A 21,396-nucleotide genomic window follows, 5' to 3' on the forward strand; every position below is an offset into this window, starting at 1 on the left:
TGTTCGCCAAAATAGTTATTGAGTCAATTGGGAGTTTAAGTAGAGTAGGGAAATGCCCCTGTGTCAAGTAATAAATAAGTTTTAAAATGAAATCGATAATGAACTAAATTATTTTAGGGCGCCATGCGAGTGGATTATGGAAATGAAGTGAGTCTGGGGGATTTAGGGATCATCGGCCACTAATATGGCTTTGCGGCCCAGATGGTCAAGGTAGGGTGGGCAAAACGCCGCTACACCTACAGCTACTCAGCAGCACAACCCGTACTTCAGCATGTTCTGTTTTCTTTGCAGAGCAACCTCTATGTGTGCATAGCTTGTCACTCTTGGTAGTTTCTTTTCTGTATGGCCAGTCCGATCGATCATGTGTTAGGGAGGAAAACAGCACGCGAAATCAATATTATTATATGTATCCAATGCGAGCAGGTAGCACAGTGGTAAATCCTCACCCCCCCTTGCCGACGACAAATAGAAGCCGGAACCAGCGCGTGCTCCTCTGGTCGCTACAATAAGATCAGCTCGTTATGATAGCGTATCGCTATACGTTGTATGCTACAGTTCTAACTTATAGATATATTATAATCTTATTTGGCGCCCAACGTGGGGCCCGAAGCAGCCATCCTGGCTGACCCAACCGATAGTCTTCATTCTTATCAATTACATCTGATAATATAGTTCCTAACACTTGTTCGATTGGTTCTCGGTTCCTTGTTCTGTTAATGGTTAGAGCTCTATGGAGATAGCTAAAGCTTAAAATTGCTTTACTACCTGGACTCCACTAAAACAGTTAACTCATGTGCTTTATGGGGAGTTTCTGGAAGCGTTATAACTTTAAATGGTTATAACTCCAAAATTTAATAGTATAAAGTCATTAGAATCCTTGGGTGGATTGTTCATACTGCATAGTAGGCGTTGCTTATTGGTTATACGTGGAGTCAAGACCTACGGCCATCCCGTTTACCTTGCTTGAGGACAATCATACCTATCAGTTGCCTTTGGAATCGTGATACCTTCTCAGGAAAGTTCACTCCTATGTAACATATCTCCCTTCCTTCTTTGCTTCCTTTGTGTTTTCACTTATGTATACTTCCTAATATTGTTTGCTGGAGCTTAGTGAGTTACAGCGTAGCCGCCACTGGCGGAAAATAATATTTTATCGTGTACTCTTTTCGTTTTCTATTCTAATCTGTACTATATTGACAAGCTCACATTAGAACAGCTGATTAAGACCGTCACAACCATATGAAACGATAGCATGGCAACCAAACAGTTTATACAAATTCCTTCTTTTATACAATTTTTTTTTGCGTTATACAAAATTAATTTAATTAAGCGAGTCAAGAGCAATGCCGGTTAAACGAAGCCCTGAAAAATTGATTAACCTAAAAGACATTGAACGTCCCACAACTTCGAACCAAAGAGCACCGTCTATTTCTCACTCACTGACTACTAGATCGAAAACCAAACCAGTCGAAACTGCAACCATGCCTGACCCTCCACCAGATCAGGAGAATTTAGATGCTTCCACGCCGACTACGAGCAATAGAGCGGCAAGTGATGTTTTGTACACGGTGATGGCAGGCACAATTTCAGCAGAAATGGCAAAGCAAACTCTAGCCATGAGTGCAGCAATGGCACAACTAACAGAAAAACTTTCCCAAGCTATTAGTACAGGTTTACAAGCAGCTTCGACAGCTTCCTCTAGAGAGAGGTCCCCAATCCGTATAGAACAGTTGTCATCAGGGACACACGTTGAGCAGCATAATATACAGCCTTTATTGCCCAATTCACACTCGCAGGCAGCTTCGGATCAGACACGGGATTATGGTCAAATCTTTAGTCAGGCGCCACTGCCGGGTGAGGTACGTCCGGATCGTATAAGTCAAATAATGGCAAATTGGAAGCTGAGATTCAATGGCAAGGATTCTATGTCTATAGATGACTTCATTTATAGAATCGAAGCCTTAACCCACCAAACGATGAATGGGAACTTCGAACTAGTAGCCCGAAACTCGAACAATTTATTTGAGGGTAAGGCTAGTGAGTGGTATTGGAGATACCACAAAAGTGTGTCCCAAATTCGCTGGCATGACTTATGTGTAGCGTTAAGGGGTCAATTCAAAGATTCACGCACGGATCGCATAATCCGGACGGAAATCGAAGATCGTAAACAGCTCGTAAATGAGTCGTTCGATGATTTTTACAGTGTGATCGCCTCTTTGGCAGATCGGCTCACACAGCCCATGTCGGAGCAATCTTTGTTAGAGACTCTAAGAGCAAATCTTCTTACTGAGGTTCAGCGAGAAATATTATATGAGCCAGCTTCCACCATTGCTCAGTTAAGACATCTGGTGCGAAAACGCGAAATTTTTATGCGGACAGTCTACAAACCTTCAGTGGCGATACCGAAACCCAAATATCGCAACATTAGTGCGTTGGGACATCAAACAGACCACATTTCCGAATCCGATAGTTCTGATATTGAAGAGGTAGAGGTAGCTGCCATTGAAGCTTCCTGTTGGAATTGCGGGGCGAAGGGCCACCGTTATCAGGAGTGTCTAGCAGAACGGCGAGTCTTCTGCTTTGGTTGTGGATTGGCTGACACGTATAAGCCAAACTGCCGCCGTTGCAGCTCGAATGCCACAAAAAACTTAGCAGCGCGTGCACAACCGAAAAGTGCACGCAAACAAGTTGTCTCGAGGGGGACGAATACAGATTAGATGAGACTCCAAAATTGCTACATAACTTATTACCGGCCGCGTCATATCACCCTGACTTACAGCAATCCATTAATTATTCCACTCCCGGCAAAAGTAGCACTCGTTCGCGATTGCGTAGGATCGCCTTCAACCGTCAAACTAGGGCCGAACGCAAGATGCTATTAGAGACAGTAATTGGGAAACTCCATGACTTCCGCCCATATGCCCAAGTCACTCTACTGGGTAACACGGTAGTCGGCCTTTTGGACACCGGTGCGTCCGTGTGCTGTATTGGCGGTCATCTGGCGAAAGACGTAATGGAGAAAACGGAATATAAGCGTTTATCGGCCACGGTGAAGACGGCCGATGGAAAATCGCAGGATATTATTGGTCGACTGACGACAGAGGTTAGCTATCGAGGCGAATCCAAGAAGATAACCTTTTTCGTAGTCCCATCTTTATCGGGAGACCTTTATTTGGGTATAGATTTTTGGAAGGCGTTTAACTTGCTTCCAGTTTCTCTTTTAAGTGAGCAACTATCGGTTTTGTCAGTGAGCGATCCCTTAAGTAGGTCATTAACTGTACATCAACAAAAAACACTAGCAGCTGCCATTCTTCTGTTTCCCTCCTTTGCTATCAAAGGTTTAGGACGCACCACCTTGATATCGCATTCGATTGATATAGCTGACGCAAAACCAATCAAGCAGCGTCACTATCCAGTTTCACCTGCTATAGAGAAGCTGATGTACAATGAATTGGATCGAATGCTTAAGCTGGGGGTAATCGAAGAATCAAATAGTAGTTGGTCCTCACCAGTAGTATTAGTGCGCAAACCTGGCAAAGTTCGACTATGCATCGATAGCAGGAAACTCAACGACTCTACAGTAAAGGACGCATACCCTATGCCGCTTATCGATGGTATTTTGGCGAGATTGCCCAAGGCCGAGTTCATTACAAGCTTGGATCTAAAAGACGCATTTTGGCAGATACCGCTCGATAAGAAATCGCGAGATAAAACGGCGTTTACTGTTCCCGGGAGGCCTCTTTATCAGTTCACCGTGATGCCATTTGGGCTAACTAACTCACCTCAGACCATGTCAAGGCTCATGGATAAGGTTATCCCCGCAAATCTCCGAAATGAAGTTTTCATCTACCTTGATGACCTCTTGATCGTGTCTGACACATTTGAGCGGCATCTGGAGGTATTAGGAATTCTAGCTACTCAATTTAAAATAGCAAATTTAACCCTAAATGTTGAAAAGAGTCATTTTTGTATAAAGGAGGTCAAATATTTAGGTCACGTAATTGGTAATGGCACGATTAATACCGATCCAGACAAAATAGCAGCTGTTACCGATTTTCCAGTACCTCGTTCAATTAAGCAAGTTCGACGTTTCCTTGGCTTAACTGGATGGTATCATAAGTTCATCGGGAACTATGCTGCATTGGCCGCCCCTTTAACAGATACTCTAAAGCAAAAGCGTAGCTTTGTTTGGAGCGAAGAAGCACAAAAGTCGTTCGAATTATTAAAGGAACGTATGAGCGCAGCCCCAGTTTTGCATAGCCCGAATTTCAATATACCATTTAGCATACATTGTGATGCAAGTGACTCAGGCGTGGGGGCCGTGTTGATGCAGACCAATGAGGACAAGGATGAAGTACCTGTGGCTTTCATGTCACGGAAGCTAAATAAATGCCAACGGAATTACACAGTGACCGAAAAAGAGTGTTTGGCAGCAGTTTTGGCGGTTAAGAAGTTTAGGGCTTACATCGAAGGGCAGGAGTTCATCATCATAACAGACCATGCATCTTTAAAATGGCTAATGACCCAGTCTGATCTCAGTTCACGGTTAGCTAGATGGTCCTTAAAACTTCAGGGGTTCCCGTTTAAAATCCAGCATAGAAAAGGTAGCCAAAACGTAGTCCCAGACGCTCTTTCGCGCACAAATACCGAAGACTTATCGGCATTAGTTTTGTCCAGCATTGTTGACCTTCAGTCAGAAGAATTTAGGTCGCCGGAGTATGTAGCCCTAAGAGACAAATTCGTTGAAAACGCGTCCAAGACTCCAGATTTGGAAATCGTAGAGGAGTATATATACCGACGCGCCGAGCACGCGGCGGGAGACAAGGTAGCTGACGATTTATGTTGGAAGCTTTGGATACCACGAGGATTAGTCGAGGAAACCTTAAAAGACGCTCACGAAAACCAGCTATCAGCTCACTGTGGGATAAACAAAACATTAGAAAAACTTAGGCGTTTCTACTATTGGCCGAATTTGGTGTCCGACGTAAGGACATATATAAATAATTGCCATGTATGCAAGATCACAAAGCATCCCAATCATACCCTTCGACCGCCTTTAGGGAACATTGGTACATCGGATAGGTTTTTCCAGAAACTGTTTGTCGATTTCCTGGGGCCGTATCCCCGAAGTCGTTCTGGGCATATAGGGATTTTTATTGTGGTTGATCACTTGTCGAAGTTTCCTTTCTTAAAGCCAGTAAAAAAGTTTACTGCGGATGTCGTGGCACGGTATCTGGAAGAAGATTTGTTCCATTGTTTTGGGGTTCCTGAAACAATTGTTTCGGATAATGGTGTACAGTTCAGGTCGGAGGTGTTTAATGCGCTGCTAGGGAAATATCATATTGTGCACAGGTATACTGCTGTTTACGCTCCGCAGGCAAACGCATCAGAACGAGTAAACCGATCGGTGATAGCTGCAATGAAATCATATGTCCGCCCTGATCAAAAGAATTGGGATGAGCAGCTCAGTAACATTTGCTGTGCGCTGCGTTCCTCGGTCCATTCAGCCATAAATACGACTCCTTATCGCCTCGCTTTTGGCCAGCACATGATTGTCGATGGAGCCAGCTACAGGCTGTTAAGAAATTTACAGATGCTGGAAGATCGCACTGTACAGTTTGGTAAAGAGGATTCGTTTGACCTCATCAGACATAAGGCAAAGGATACGATGCACGCACAACACGCTAGGAATGAAAGAACATACAATTTGCGCAGTCGGCAGGTGTCATTTGTTGTAGGCCAGGAGATATATCGGCGAAATTTCCAGCAAAGCAATTTCGCGAAGGGCTTTAGCGCTAAACTAGCACCAGCGTTTATAAAAAAGTCGGATACGACAGAAGCTAGGAAATTGCTACTATGAGGTGGAAGATCTGCAGGGTAAATTAATAGGGAAGTTTCACGCCAAGGATTTAAAACAATAACTTCTCTTTTAATAGCCGTTCAAGCGAGGATCCCACTTTTGGTGTGGTTCCCCCAAAGTGTGATTTTGGTAGGGGGGAATTTGTAGTGACGCTTGAACCAGCTACAAAAATATTACTACAACAACAACAAAAATAAAAGAACGGAAAAAAAAAAAAACTAATCAAAAATTTTAAATCCAGGGAATATCGTAATTGCGTTTAGCGCCCCTATTGCTCGTGATCGACGGGTACTTTTTGGGCAGACGGTCGGACTCGGGAGAGAGTCGGCCGCGGTTATGTTAACTCGAGGGAAATGGTGGTTGGCACTTTCGCTGTTAGGAGGGTTCGTGAATGCAAGTCCAGCTACGGTCGCTCTTTTCGATTTTGGGCCCCACTTCAGAAGGTAGTGTTTGTGGTGGAAAGAGGAAATATTAGCGGAAAAACATAACTAAACCTCGCGCCAGTGCTAAATCAAAGAAAAAAAGACAAACAAAAGAATCGTGTTGCTTTCAAATTATACCATAAAGAAATCGAAAAGAAATTTGCCACCCCAGTAAGGGGGCGTTCCATTCTGACCCCACGCCGGAGGCAAGGCATCCGAAAGTGGTCTCTTTTTTTTGTTTCGGACGGCCATTTGCAAGTTAATATAACAAGAGTGCCAATCGCCACATAGCGGTAAGTTGGACATTGGGGTTTAGGTGTCGCTAGGTAGTGTTAAATGGAACATGGGTTTTCTTGTATTACAGAATTGGCACGTTGTGCCAAGCAGATTTCCAAGGGAGAATAGCGGAAAAAGATAATTGGGATCGATGACCGAGCCGGCCGCAGCCACAACCAGCTGGCCATAGAAAGGGAAGAGAAGAGACTGCGCTCCCGAAAAAAAAAAGCACAAGAACCGATCGAATTCGCCGCTGGCGCAGAGAAGTGCAAGGCAGAGAGTCCGCCGCTCCAGCTGTGGGTCCGACTCAGTGCATCAGCAGCATCGTCGGCGCCGGGAAGCTGCGAAACTAAAAGCGGAATATTGAACATTTTTTTTTGGCCCCCAAGTTTTTTTGCGTAAATATCTTGCCCTCGGCCGACCTGGCTTAGTGAAAAAAAAGTAGAGGAAATAAAAACCCAGATCAAAATTATACCCATGAGCCAATAGGCAAGGTCTTAGTGAGTACGAATACAAATACCTTGCTCCCCTTTCGGCAGTGTAGCGCCGTTAATTCAGTCTTGCTTTTCTTTTCCCTTAAACCGTAAGGGCTAGCCCTATGTGGAGCCCAAAGAAAAGAAAGGCATAAGGGAATAGAAATACAATATCAATGCTCAAAAGCAAAGAAAAAAAGCAGTCCCCCGAAAGCCTCTGCGCGCCTTGTTCTTTCTCTTCTTTTCTCTTTTTGTTGTTGTGCTCTCCCAATAAAATTACATTTACAGCAATTATAGCAAGCGGATCGTCTTCGACAAAAGCGCTTTTGGAGATGGATGGCACGTAAGTGAAAGAATATTGCTTTACTCTAAATAAATTGCATGCATGAGCGTGAGAGAAGGAGAGGTATAGGAAAGAAAGAGGGGGAGAGGTGAAACAGTTGGGCAGATCCACATGCCGGAAGAGATAGCAAGAACAGTAACCATGGGTTTTTTTGTTGTTGTCATAAATGCTCTGTTAAATTTGTATGCCAGTTTAGCGGCTACCTCCTATATACATATACTGTTTTTTTATTATATACACATTTAATTCTTTTTTTTCTATTTAGTTATAATTCTTCTATTTTAATTATTATTAGTATTATTTTAATTTCCAACCTGGAATATTCTCGAATCCTGTTGTTCGCCAAAATAGTTATTGAGTCAATTGGGAGTTTAAGTAGAGTAGGGAAATGCCCCTGTGTCAAGTAATAAATAAGTTTTAAAATGAAATCGATAATGAACTAAATTATTTTAGGGCGCCATGCCGTGCGGATTATGGAAATGAAGTGAGTCTGGGGGATTTAGGGATCATCGGCCACTAATATGGCTTTGCGGCCCAGATGGTCAAGGTAGGGTGGGCAAAACGCCGCTACACCTACAGCTACTCAGCAGCACAACCCGTACTTCAGCATGTTCTGTTTTCTTTGCAGAGCAACCTCTATGTGTGCATAGCTTGTCACTCTTGGTAGTTTCTTTTCTGTATGGCCAGTCCGATCGATCATGTGTTAGGGAGGAAAACAGCACGCGAAATCAATATTATTATATGTATCCAATGCGAGCAGGTAGCACAGTGGTAAATCCTCACCCCCCCCTTGCCGACGACAAATAGAAGCCGGAACCAGCGCGTGCTCCTCTGGTCGCTACAATAAGATCAGCTCGTTATGATAGCGTATCGCTATACGTTGTATGCTACAAGACGCTACAAGAATTGAAGTTATATTATTATCACATTATTACTATTGTTATCACACTTATTACATGGCGACCGTGACAAGTTTCACGAAGCTGTAATGCAATTATAAAAGCATTATTAAAAATAACATAAAAAGTGCAACAATATATAAACAATACGCAAAAATGTGCGAAAAATAAAAACATTCAAAATGTGTGTGTATTCTGATTATTTCTTTAACATACATATATAAAGAATACTACCAAACAATAAGACAAATTAAAAGTAAAACAACACATGGGTAGCCTGTGCGATGACCAGCGCCGGCACCGCTTAACGCGACCAGTTAAGCCCTTATGAGTGACGACAACATAGATTCTGCTCCTATTGAGCAAAGGGACGCACCTTCCATTCAGGAGTACCTGGAGGTGTTTCCAAACGATGGACCACGCCCACTCACAATAGCTGAGTACCGGGCACGGCAGAAAAAAAAACTACAGAGAAAAAGAAGACAAAACGTGGAGGACAAGTGAGAAAGCTACTTCAACAAAAGCGCCTGCAACAAGATTTGCTGGCGGCAGCGACGACACCAGAAGACCGACAGCGCTACATAGAGCGCATCAACAAATTAAAAGCTGACTTAAAACTTCGCAACCGAGCGAAGCCACGCAAGGGGGCCGCAAATATGCGTAAGCCTTAACTTGCCATAGACTTAATTTCTACATGCGAATTGACGCACGTTAGTGCAAGTCGCAAAACACTAAAACCTGTTAGGCTTTCATTACTAACATATGTGGTTGGAGAATTTTTATACCAGATACTCAAAATGAGTATTGGGGTATATTAGATTTGTGGTAAAAGTGGATGTGTGTAACGTCCAAAATGAATCGTTTCCGACCCCATAAAGTATATATATTCTTGATCAGCATCAATAGCCGAGTCGATTGAGCCATGTCTGTCTGTCCGTCTGTCCGTCTGTCCGTCCGTCCGTCTGTCCGTCTGTCCGTCCCCTTCAGCGCCTAGTGCTCAAAGACTATAAGAGCGAGAGCAACGATGTTTTGGATCCAGACTTCTGTGATATGTCACTGCTAAAAGAATATTTCAAAACTTTGCCCCGCCCACTTCCGCCCCCACAAAGAGCGAAAATCTGTGGCATCCACAATTTCGACGATACGAGAAAACTAAAAACGCAGAATCGTAGAAAATGACTATATCTTCTAGAGTGCAAAATCTGAACCAGATCGTATAATTATTATGGCCAGAATCAAGAAAACAATTTAATTTTTTCTCGCCCTGTCTCTCTCTAACACACACGTAGCATAGCCGGCTTTGCTTAGAGTAAAACATTAGCGCCTAGATCTCAGAGACTATTAAAGCTAGAGCAACCAAATTTGGTATCCACACTCCTAATATATCGGACCGAGACTTGTTTGTTTTAAAATTTCGCCACACCCCCTTCCGCCCCCGCAAAAGATGAAAATCTGGGGATATTCACAAATCTCAGAGACTATTAAGGCTAGAGTAACCAAATTTGGTATCCGCACTCCTGTTAGATCTTACTATAAAACGTGCATCTCAAAATTTCGCCCCACCCCCTTCCGCCCACACAAAGGACGAAAATCTGTTGCATCCACAATATTGAGGATACGAGAAAACTAAAAACGCAGAATCATAGATAATGATCATATATATCAGATTGCTGAATCTGGATCAGGTCAGATCATTTTTATAGCCAAAAGGAACAAATCAATTTGCACTGGCTACGCAGCACCCGACGTCACGCTCAGACTGATTTTCTGTCTCTCTCGCACGCACTCCTTGTCGTGTTGTTTAATATTAGCGGCGTCTGCCGGAGGAGAGCCATACTGACTTAGTATCGGGTATAACTGTAGAGTTGCGGTGTCCGCAGCAACTCACAACGTTCCCCCTCGTTTATATATATGAAATGTAACTTTGAATTGTGAGCCAACCACATAAACTAAATAACTAACTTTTCCATATCTCTAGCGCTGAGTATTTATACTCAGCTGCGTTTAAAAACTTTGTGTAAATGATAAATCTTGCAACAAGTTCATTGCAATGAAAATATCACTCCAATTTTTATTTTCGATTTTCAAAGGGAGGAATATATTTTTTCTTTCTTTATAAAATCCCATATAGATTAAAAGAAAAAGATTAAATGAAAGACTAAACCAAGATTTTGGAAATAAAATTCATTTTTCTTTCATGAACGTTAGAACGAAAAAAAAATAAATTCTTTTCATTGAATATATAAAAACAATTAAACCTACATAATGGGGTGGTTTAGTGATTCTAGTGAGGCAAAAGACAATACTGCCAACGTTGTAAACAACGTCAAGATAATTGATCACACGGATGACATAAACTCATTGTGGATCCTGTTATTAATTATCACGATAGTATTGATTTTGCAATTTCTGCTTACACTCTATGTTAAGCATAACAAAATTATCAAGAAAAGATACATGAGTAGGGCAAATAACATAGATAATATCTAGAAATGAATAAAGAGAAAATAGATCACGTCTACGAAAGCTATCCAAATTTTCGCATTAATGCGATTAAAGTTTTACATTCGCATAGCGAATACATATGTATCAGTACATCAGTTTGAGACTGATTATATAAAAGCTTTCGACGCAATCTGTAGCCCACTTATTCACTGCGATAAAGCAGAAAAGGCAATGGTACTTTCAACACTACCATATGTCAAGGTAAAATTAATAAAAGAAGAAGACCCATATTTAGGTATAGGAACCATATGGTTAGTACGCTTACAAAAGTAAGATAATTCCATTAAAAGAATGGAATGGAACGAAATCGCGAAACATATAGACTCATTTCGTTACAAATTCGATAAATCTTACAAATGCATTAATAAAGATGCAGTCATAAAAGCGGAAACTCTGAAAAACCATATAGAAATAATAGTAAGGGAACATAATAATATAGTTACCTTAGTAAATCGTTTCGAAAACAAATTCACATCTGAGCACAAAAGTAAATGTTTAAGGGTAATAAAATCCCTAAGCACAAGATTAATTACTGTCACCAATAGGCGACACATTCAGATAAAAGTGCCAGAAAGTCTAAATCAATTGGCGGAATTTGATCCCGACCAATTAAAAGAATTAGACGAATCGACTCAGTCAAGCGACGCTGAACCTGATAGTGACATCGAAACACTAGAAGAAAGCGGTACAATCGAAACGAAACCGGAAACGATAAAAATCTCTGAAATGGCACAAACAGTTGCAGAATTTATCAAGCTAGCCGCATCTCTATTACCAGAGTTTGACGGTAAGCAGGAAAATCTGCAAGGTTTTCTAGATTCTTTGAATCTATTAGATACCTTAAAAGGCACGCATGAGCTAACAGCCATAAGCCTTATAAAAACAAAACTTAAAGGCCATGCGAGAAATCTAATTAGTAATGAGCAGACAATTCCTGCAATCAATACGCAACTGTCAAATGCAGTAAAAGGAGAATCGGTAGAAGTTGTATCTGCCCAGCTACTTAATCTGCAACAGAAAAACAAAACGGCTAACCAATACACCCAAGAGGTGGAAAAACTGGCAAAAGCCCTTGAAGGAGCCTATATCAGTGAAGGTCTAAGCCAATCACTTGCAAACAAATACAGCACTACAACAGCTGTAAAAGCTATGACCCTAAATTGTTCGATTGATAAGGTAAAACTTATCATGCAGGCAGGCACATTCACAAATATGAATGATGCCGTTTCCAAATTTGTCAATAGTTGCACGGAGGTAACAGGTCAAAGTAACACTGTCCTGTATTATCGACGAGTTTCAAATCACAATAATAGAGGAGGCCGAGGTTATAATCGTGGCAGAAATTACAACCACAACTATTATAACCGAGGTGGTAACAACAACAACAACAATAATTACAATAACCGTGGAGGAAGACGAGGCCAAAATCGAGGAAGAGGCCGAGGTAACTCCAACCAAGGTTACAATAACAACAATGTGAGAGTGACGCAAAATGCGTCGGAAAACTCTCAGAACCCTTTAGGAAAAAATCAGTAAATGCAAAGGTTCATTTCATCAATTACAGTCTTAATATATCTGTCACTTTTTATAATCATTCAACTGAAAATAAATTCACATTCCTAATAGATACTGGTGCAGACATCTAACTTTTAAAAATAAATTCAGATAATTTCAATATTCAAGAAGACAAAATTATAAACATCCAAGGCATAGGCCAAGGTGTTATAAAATCTCAAGGAACAACTTCAATAGAACTTCAATCAACAAAATATATTATTCCACACGAATTTCATTTAGAAAATTCAGATTTTTCAATACCGTGTGATGGAATAATAGGCATTGATTTTATAAAAAAATTCAATTGCCAATTAGACTTCAAGCCAAGTGAAGAATGGTTTATAATTAGACCTCAAAACTTGAATTATCCTATTTATGTTCCGATAACATATAGTGCTGGCAACAATACAGTTCTTCTGCCAGCCAGATCCCAAGTAATTCGAAAAATAGATATAATACAGTAAACGATTATATATTTGTTCCTAATCAAGAAATACATAATGGAATTTATGTTGCAAATACAATAGCAGCATCCAAACATGTCTACATTCGCCTTCTAAACACAACTAATTTCGACCAATTGGTCAAAGTGAACAAAATCCAATATGAAAATTTAACAGATTACGACATTCATAACACTAATCTAGAAAATAGAAGCGAACAAGTACTTTCAAAGTTAAAGAAAAATTGTCCAGAACTATTCAAAAATCAACTAACAGAATTATGCACCAAGTATAGTAATGTGTTCGGACTGGAAACCGAACCAATAGCGACAAATAATTTTTATAAACAAACATTGAGACTTAAAGATGATGAACCCATTTATATTAAAAACTACAGAAGCCCGCATAGCCACGTTGAAGAAATTCAAAAACAAGTAGGGAAATTAATAAATGACAAAATCGTAGAACCGTCTGTATCCGAGTATAACAGCCCACTCTTGTTAGTTCCGAAAAAATCATTACCAAATTCGAAAGAAAAGAAATGGCGATTGGTAATTGACTATCGCCAAATCAACAAAAAACTACTTTCTGATAAATTCCCGCTCCCCAGAATTGATGATATTCTAGACCAACTGGGCAGAGCTAAATACTTTTCATGCCTTGACTTAATGTCAGGTTTTCACCAAATCGAACTTGAAGAAAATTCAAGAAATATAACATCTTTTTCAACGAGCAATGGCTCATATCGCTTCACGCGATTACTATTTGGTCTTAAAATAGCACCAAATTCATTTCAGAGAATGATGACAATAGCATTCTCGGGTTGAGAACCCTCTCAGGCATTCCTTTATATGGATGACTTAATGGTGATAGGATGTTCCGAAAAAAACATGATTAAAAACTTAACTGATATTTTTAATGTATGTAGGAAATATAACCTAAAGTTTCTTGCCACATCACTGTGTCCTAAAGGAGGACAGTACGACGACAAAACTCCATGTCGTTTTTGATGGATCCGCAGCTACATCAACTGGATGTTCTCTAAATGATGTGATGATGACAGGCCCGGCTATTCAGCCTGCATTGGTTAACATATTGATTCACTTTCGAACATATCCAGTCGCTCTCACTGGTGTCTCCACCCGACAATTTGTATCAATGAATTCTATGGCAAGATTCCATCGAGTCCGATGTTTAAGTGTACACATTAGACACCGTCACATACGGGACGAGGGCTGCATCATTTTTAGCGGTCCGCGCAATGCACCAGCTGGCCATCGACGAGGGTAAGTCCTACCCTCTTGGCTCAGCTGCTCTGCGGCAGGAGTTTTACGTGGATGACCTTATTTCGGGCGGTAATTCGGTCGCACAGGTCATGGACAAGATGCACCAAACATCAGCTTTACTGTCCCGTGGTAATTTTAAACTTAGGAAATGGTGCTCCAGTCACCAGGAAGTACTTGAGGGAACCCCTGAAGATGACATAGAGAAGTTCCTTAAGTTGCATGATGGAATCGAAATAGCCAAAACTCTCGGCTTAGCGTGGGACCCTGCTTCGGATCAGCTGCTTTTTGCCTTGTCCGCACTGTACACAAACTCAAAGCCCTCAAAGCGGTCGGTTTTATCTACGATTGCGCGTTTCTACGACCCTCTTGGTTTGATAAATCCAGTCATTGTCAGGTGCAAAATCTTCCCTCAGCAGCTTTGGAGAGAAAATTTGGATTGGGATGAAAGCCTACCCTCAGCGTTTCATTCAACTTGGATGGACTTGAAAAATAGTTCGGCAAGCGTTTCTCGGATCTCATTTCCTCGCTTCGTTCTTCGTTCTTGTGTAGCTACAGAAGTTCACGGATTCGGTGATGCCAGCCTAGAAGCATATGGCGCTTGCGTATATGTCGTGTACAGGGAAGCCCATTCTTCGAGCCACGTTTTGTGCACAAATTCACGAGTGGTGCCACTAAAGACTATATCGATTCCTGGAATTAAGTGGAGCCCATTTGCTTTGGAAAATCATGCAGAATGTAAAGGATCGTAAAGGTAACCGAGGATAAAGATTCCCATCTTTACAGCTCGGTTTTATTTTATTTATCTTGGATTAGGGACGAGCCAGCTACCGACATAGCAACTTTGGAGCTTCGCAAGCGAGTATTGCTGATCAGGTCTTCACATGCCGATCTCACGTCCGGATGCAAATTTGCAAATTCGATCTTTCGCATGCAGCGCACATTCACCTAAATGCATAAATTTATGCATCGTCTTAGGCATCCAGGACTCTACGTTTCTGATATTCGGCAAGGAACGCATCTTCTGATTCGACACAATCAGCTGGAAATTTTGTGGATGGACATAAAGGAGATTCGACGCAATGGTCAAGTCAGGAAATCCAGTTCTATTAGTTAGCTCAACCCGTTCATCAATCATTCTGGACTTCTTAGAGTTGGAGGTCGTCTTGGCAACTCATAGCTAGGATTTGACGCTCAGCAGCCATTTATTCACAGACATCATGGAAGACCTACCTAAGGAACGTTTGGAATGATGTCGAGCTTTTGAAGTCACTGAAGTAGATTACTGTGGACCTTTTTTCTACCGATCAGATATCAGCACGAGGCCTCCGATCAAGTGCTACACTAGCGTATTCATCTGCTTCACTTATAAGGCTATACACATGGAGCTCGTTAAGGAAGTGACCACCGCATCGTTTATATGCGCACTACATAATTTTACTTCCACTCGAGGAAGGCCTAGTCAAATTTGGTCGGAAAATGCGACAAATTTCGTTGGGAACAAGAATGATTTTCTGAGGGAACCGCAAATGAAGGAGGTCCATGAATCCTGCTTGGCTGACTCGATCGACTGGCGTTTCATATCGCCACGCTCTCCGCAAAATAACACCTGTACCGTACAGTTAGACCATATGTGCTTAGCTACGAAAGTGCAACCGCTTTCTCCAACTTCCAAAAACAGGCTCCGAGCGGTCCTTACTAACAGCTGCTACGCCGGATCTCCAGCACTCTAGAAAGGACTGCCGAAGCAGCTATCGGTGCAAGGTGTGTCACCGGAACCATCATACGTTGTTGCACCAGGACGATGGGCCACACACGCGCTTCTCTCGACGACCAGCTGGCGCAGCATCTCCAGCTCTTTCGTCCCCCGAAAAACATCGCCCTCGGCAAATGATGCACACAGTCGTGTGGGGAGAATGCTCAGGGCAGCAGATGTAACAGGGCAACCGCACTGTTAGCACCCCAGGCTAACAGCCTGTTATCGCTGCCGGGTACCGCGTTCAGTTAACAGCCAGTTACATTGCCCTCTGCCTCGCACTCGCTCTCTCGGTTCTGTGAGCTCTTACGATCCGCACGTCGCTCACCGTTGTCTTAGGATGTAAGCTAGAATCAGTTACATTTCCACTCCCGTTTCAACCGGCCGACATACCGCACGAATCCCTACATATATGACATACATATATATATATTGGCCCACCTGCATTTCTTATGACGACGGAGTTGGAGTTATTCTACAATACCGACCTCTTCGTTGGATAATTACGTTTCGATTCCACCCTCGTTACCATCGCTCCCGAACAGGACCCATGGACGCCGCCCTGTCACACACCCTTCAAGACGATCGAAGCGAACTAAAACACCGAACATGCCGTGCACTGAATAAAACCGCCCGCCGGATCTTACCGGCACGTAAAAGAGGTACAGAGACTACTGGCCCCGCGCGCTCGAACCCTCTTCGACAGCTGGTGGTGGGACCAGAGATATCGCACCCACCGCCGTTACCCAGGCGGACAGATCTTCGTCACCCTCTTCCGGTAACAAAGGGGAGGGTGTAACGAGCTTAAAAGGGCACGTCACAATCCTCGGGAACACGAACCCGAAACCGACACTAGCAGCGACACCAACTCCGACACCGACTCTAGCCGGGACACGAATACCGGCACCGCCACCCCCCACACTTTTACTTATCACTGCACGTATACACCGCGAAGTGTCAAAAGGTCATACTCGGTCACGCGATCGGGGAAACCGATCGGGCACACCTTTCGGGTTCACCAATCGCGAAAACGATGACACACCGCAATTGACCACTACGAGCATCAACGCCAAGCCTACGACAATCCAGTTCAACTCGTACACGTCGAGTCGACGAAATACGAACCCCAAACGGGAGTACGCGCTCGATACACGCCGACATAATGGCGGACGGTCGAGAAGTATAACAAAATGATGGCCGAAGACAAAAGGGTCTTACGCGGAGACCCGGCCCTAGTCTAGACGTTACCCCACGCGGTAGCTTAGTTCACCATAGCATTGAGGCAACAGATGGTGGCGCGATGTAGTTCTTTCTGTTTTCATCGCCAGTGAAGTGGGTATTAAGGAGAAGTTTTGGGGACTCATTGCTGGACGTTATCTAAGACTGGTCGGCTTTCTTCAGGTAGCCCAAGATGGGTGTTGTCTTCGAGAAAACACTACACAATCGCGAAGCTTTTGAGTTATTCTCGATTCCGCTACAGAACTTACGCCATGAGACGCGTTTGGCCTTGTACTCGGCTTGACGTTCTTACCAGTTCAACTCAACATTCACAACCTTATTTTTGTTGGAGTCTCCGGGAGGCTTTCCGAAGTTCCTCTACTTTTGGAATCCACCATTCCGGCTTCTTCCGGCCCTTGGTCTTCATAGAGGGGCAGGATTTATCGAGCGCCTCACTGCAGGCGTCGGTAAATATTTTACCGAGACGAGTAAAACGAGTAACGAGTTAAATATTTTAACGTGGCCTCCCTGGAAATCTCCTTCTTAGGTGGAGAGTCAGGAAGATTACGGAAAAGGTGATCTAAATACTCAGTTAAGTTTTGTCCGCCTGAGGTTCCGGAATTTAACTGGTTTCGGTAGTGAAAAAGAGAATAAAGTATCCACGTACACGGTCGGGGAACGAATGTTCTTGCAAGATCCTCCAGTATACAATGTTCCCTTGAATCTCGTAAGAGGCAAGTGTGAGGTCCAGGACTGCCTTATGATTTTTAATAATAAAGGTGGGATCACTTCCCCGGTTCAATAAGACCATCAGTTGATAACTGAAGAGGTACTTACCCCTTTCATTTGTTCTCTCCGCCCAACTACAATTAGCCAGCCTCCTGGTAGAGACATGACAGTGCCAGGACCTGTTTCCAGCTAATCGCACTTCCACCGGTGTGTACAGTTACGGGTGATAGTTTGCTCGTGACCTCCTGTATCCATTCCGTTTATCCCCCTGTAGCAGCCGATGGCTGAGGTATGGAGGTAAAGTTAAAGGCTTTTTTTAACGTGACGTCACCTAGAGGCATAGACAACAGATTCCCTTTGAAGGTAGTCGACGGCAATGTTTCCTATTATCACAATTTCTTTTTTAAGATCCTATTTCTTGCTTTCCTAAAGTTAATGCATATCCTTTTTATAAATAACCTTTTTGTTAAATCTGTTTCGTGATAGGATGATAAAACAACGATTTATAGTTGGAAGTGTCCTGTATGCCACTAATTCACTGTCGCTTGCGCTATCCGGGGTAATGCAGTGTCTAGCTAAGGAAATGATCCAGCGTCTTCCCGATAAAAAGTCTGGGGAACCGAGCCAGGGCCATGTCTAGAGGTGCCTGGCGGTCAGGCTTAAAACGATAGGGGGTGGTCCTCCCGAAAAATATTAACCTGTATGGACCCTCGGGCCAATTATGGAGGCGAGATGTTGGGATGTCAACCCAAACGTCGGTGGGTGGCGTGACTGCTATCACCGGCGGGCACGGGGAGGATCCATTTTTCACGATTTTCGCAAGAAATCATGATGGTTCTATCATTAAATTTTAAAAAAATCGGACTCATTTTTGAAGTCGAGATTTTGATGCCGATCGACGATCCTCGCGATCCTGGGACAGTTGGTCATTCACCGATCTGGCCCTATTTGTCTGAGATACAGGCTTCCGAAGATTCGGATTTGCATTTCATTATATTACTGGTTTTTTCTGTATGCTATATCTCTGCAATATGGATCAGGAGAATCCTGCCCTCAATAAAACACAACTACATATGTCTGAGCTTTCTTTAATATCAGGTAGTTGGTAGATTTGTAACGTAAATAGCTTGTTGAAAAAATTTTAATATTCATTTAAAAACGAAAATTAAACTCTGGAAAAGTTATCTACTTAAATATTTCTGTTTATTTTGTAGGCGTTAGGCATTTTTTTCTAAAAATAAGGTTTAGGTCAGTATTTTCCTATGAGATTCAACTTGAGGCCTTTCTGACAACTTGTAAAATTTTCAACTAAATTAATTAGTCACTTGCAAAATTTTTTTTTCAGGTTTTTAAGCTAATATCCTGCCTGAAACTTATTTGGAAATTTCTTTAAGCTCTAAAGTTGGCCGTCAGCCATCGGGTGCTACAGGGGGACAAACGGATGACGGGTCGGCTCGCACAACTGTGAACTCGGAACTGAGGCGCAGCCGCTCCGGTTAGTAATACCCGGTGCGGTCTGCGTCTCACACCCCCCCCCTAGGACACAGAGGGTTGCGAGCGAACCGTCACCCGCCGTAACTGTGCACACCGGTGGAAGTGCGACTATACTCTCCCCGTGAGGGCGGCTGGAAACAGGTCCTAGCACGGTCATGTCTCTGCTAGGATGCTGGCGAATGGTAGTCGGGCGGAGAGAAGAAAACTCTCAGTGAAATTACCCCAATCCAAGGTGACACTGTTATATGCCGAGGGATACATGGCCGGGGGGGTGCCCGGTCGCTAATATGCGGACTCTGGATACCTGCCGACCTCCAGTTTAAATCAGGCTTCCCGGGGCAAGCGGGCTATGCCTCGGGTGACCATCCCCTTCCCGCCTACTCGTGGGAACAACTATGCCAAATAATAAACATATAAAAACCAACAAAGCCGCAAAGGAGCTCGGTACTCCTCTTAAAGTACCGGAGGGACAAGCCAATCCCTCTGCACCAGCGCCTGGGAAACCGGGTCCAAAGAAGACGGGGAAGGAGACTGAGTCGGTCCACCGTCTTCAGGCAGCAGCCGCAGCGAGGGGGGCCCGAAAAGCCAATCGGGTCCTTCCAAGTCGGGTGGCTCCAAGGGCGAAGCGGATACCGGGGTGGCTGCCAAGCAGAGCGTAATCGCGGCTGGTAAGCGCACCGGGACCGAAGAACCCATGGGAGCCCCGGCGGGCAGCGTCTCTGCACCACGGGGTGGAAAGCCGTCGTACCAGGACAGGAGACGAGCGGCTTTCATCCTGTCCAACGAAGACCCGAACTTCAAGGCGTCAGCCGAAGGAAAGGAGCAGAGGCTGTGGGCCTGCTCAATCCTTCCACTGTTCCAGCCAGCCAAAGCCGGAAAGGGCGCAACCAAGGCCGCCAACAAGCGGCAACGCTCAGCGGAGGACCCCGCAAATCAGCCAGGCCAAGCCCAGCAAGCCAAGCGGGTGAAGACCCACCTCACGAACCGGTCGTTCGCTGAGGTGGCGAGGGGCAGGACCCTGATCGGTGTCCTGGACAGGGGCGCCGAGGACGGCCATGTGCCTCGCGATAAGTGGCACCTGGTGGAGAACGAGCTCCAGGACCGGTTCCTACTGGAACTGGAGGAGAACGGCGGACCACCGCCAAAGTGTGAGGACGCAGGGTGGCATCAAGGCAAGGTGAAAGCCATCGCCTGCCAAGACGCTCGCTCTGCGGCCCTCTACATGAAGGCGGTGGCGGCCCTAAAAGAGGTCTATCCAGGGGCGAAACTGGAGGCCGTGAAGTGGGAAGATGTCCCTAGTCGCCCGAGAGCCAGAGCGTGGGTCTCGGCTAAGCCTGCAGAGCCTGAGAAGATCCTCAGGTTACTGCAGGTCTGCAACCCCCACCTTCCTACAGCCGATTGGAAGGTGGCAAAGGTGGAGGATATCCAAGGGCAGAGGCGCCAGATTATCCTCGTCCTAAATGAGGAATCCATTGATCTCCTCGCAAAGTCGGACGGTGTAGTGGATTATGGCTACAAGAAGGTCACCATATCCACTTACAAGTCCGATCGCAAGGGCAGGCAAGCGGAGGTCGAGCCAGACCCGGAGCTGCCGGAGATCCCGAAAGAGGGGGCCTCGTGCGAGGAAGACAACCCGGCGTCGGATGCGGCGTCCATGATGTCGGACGATATCTTGGACGACTACGCGTTCGACGAGAGCGACCTAGCCAGAGGTCTCAGCCACATCGTTGTCGGGGAGGAGCCGGAGTCCCCTGACAGCGATCTAGAAGCAACAATGGTGAAGGCGAGCCTCAGGAATGTCGTTGACGCTCCTGCAGATAAACCTCCACCATTGTAAGGCAGCATGCGCTGCTCTACTGCTCCACCAGGCCAAGGGTGGAGCCGACATAGTCCTCATTCAGGAGCCCTGGATCCTCGGAAACAGGGTCTCCGGTCTGAGGACTTCTGACTACAAGCTATATGTAGCTGAAACCGCAGGTAAAATTCGTACCTGCATTCTTGCAAAAAGAGAGTTGCACTTATTTTTGCTCCCAAATTTCAGCAATGAAGACCACACCGCAGTGAGCCTCGAAGGCCAGGAGCGCTCACTGAGGATCTGCTCCGCATACATGGGGCATGAACAACCAGACCCCCTCCAA

General features: G+C 44.2%; 1 long non-coding RNA gene across 1 annotated transcript; it reads left to right on the top strand.

Moving 5' to 3' along the window:
• The first annotated feature begins 5,831 nt into the window (after nucleotides 1–5,831).
• On the top strand, nucleotides 5,832–7,710 carry LOC117194774. Its single transcript, XR_004474919.1, has 3 exons — nucleotides 5,832–6,575; nucleotides 6,647–7,058; nucleotides 7,320–7,710. It is a non-coding gene; the product is annotated as an uncharacterized LOC117194774 (long non-coding RNA).
• The last annotated feature ends 13,686 nt before the right edge of the window (nucleotides 7,711–21,396 follow it).

Source organism: Drosophila miranda (assembly GCF_003369915.1).
Source record: "Drosophila miranda strain MSH22 chromosome Y unlocalized genomic scaffold, D.miranda_PacBio2.1 Contig_Y3_pilon, whole genome shotgun sequence".
NCBI lineage: Eukaryota > Metazoa > Arthropoda > Insecta > Diptera > Drosophilidae > Drosophila > Drosophila miranda.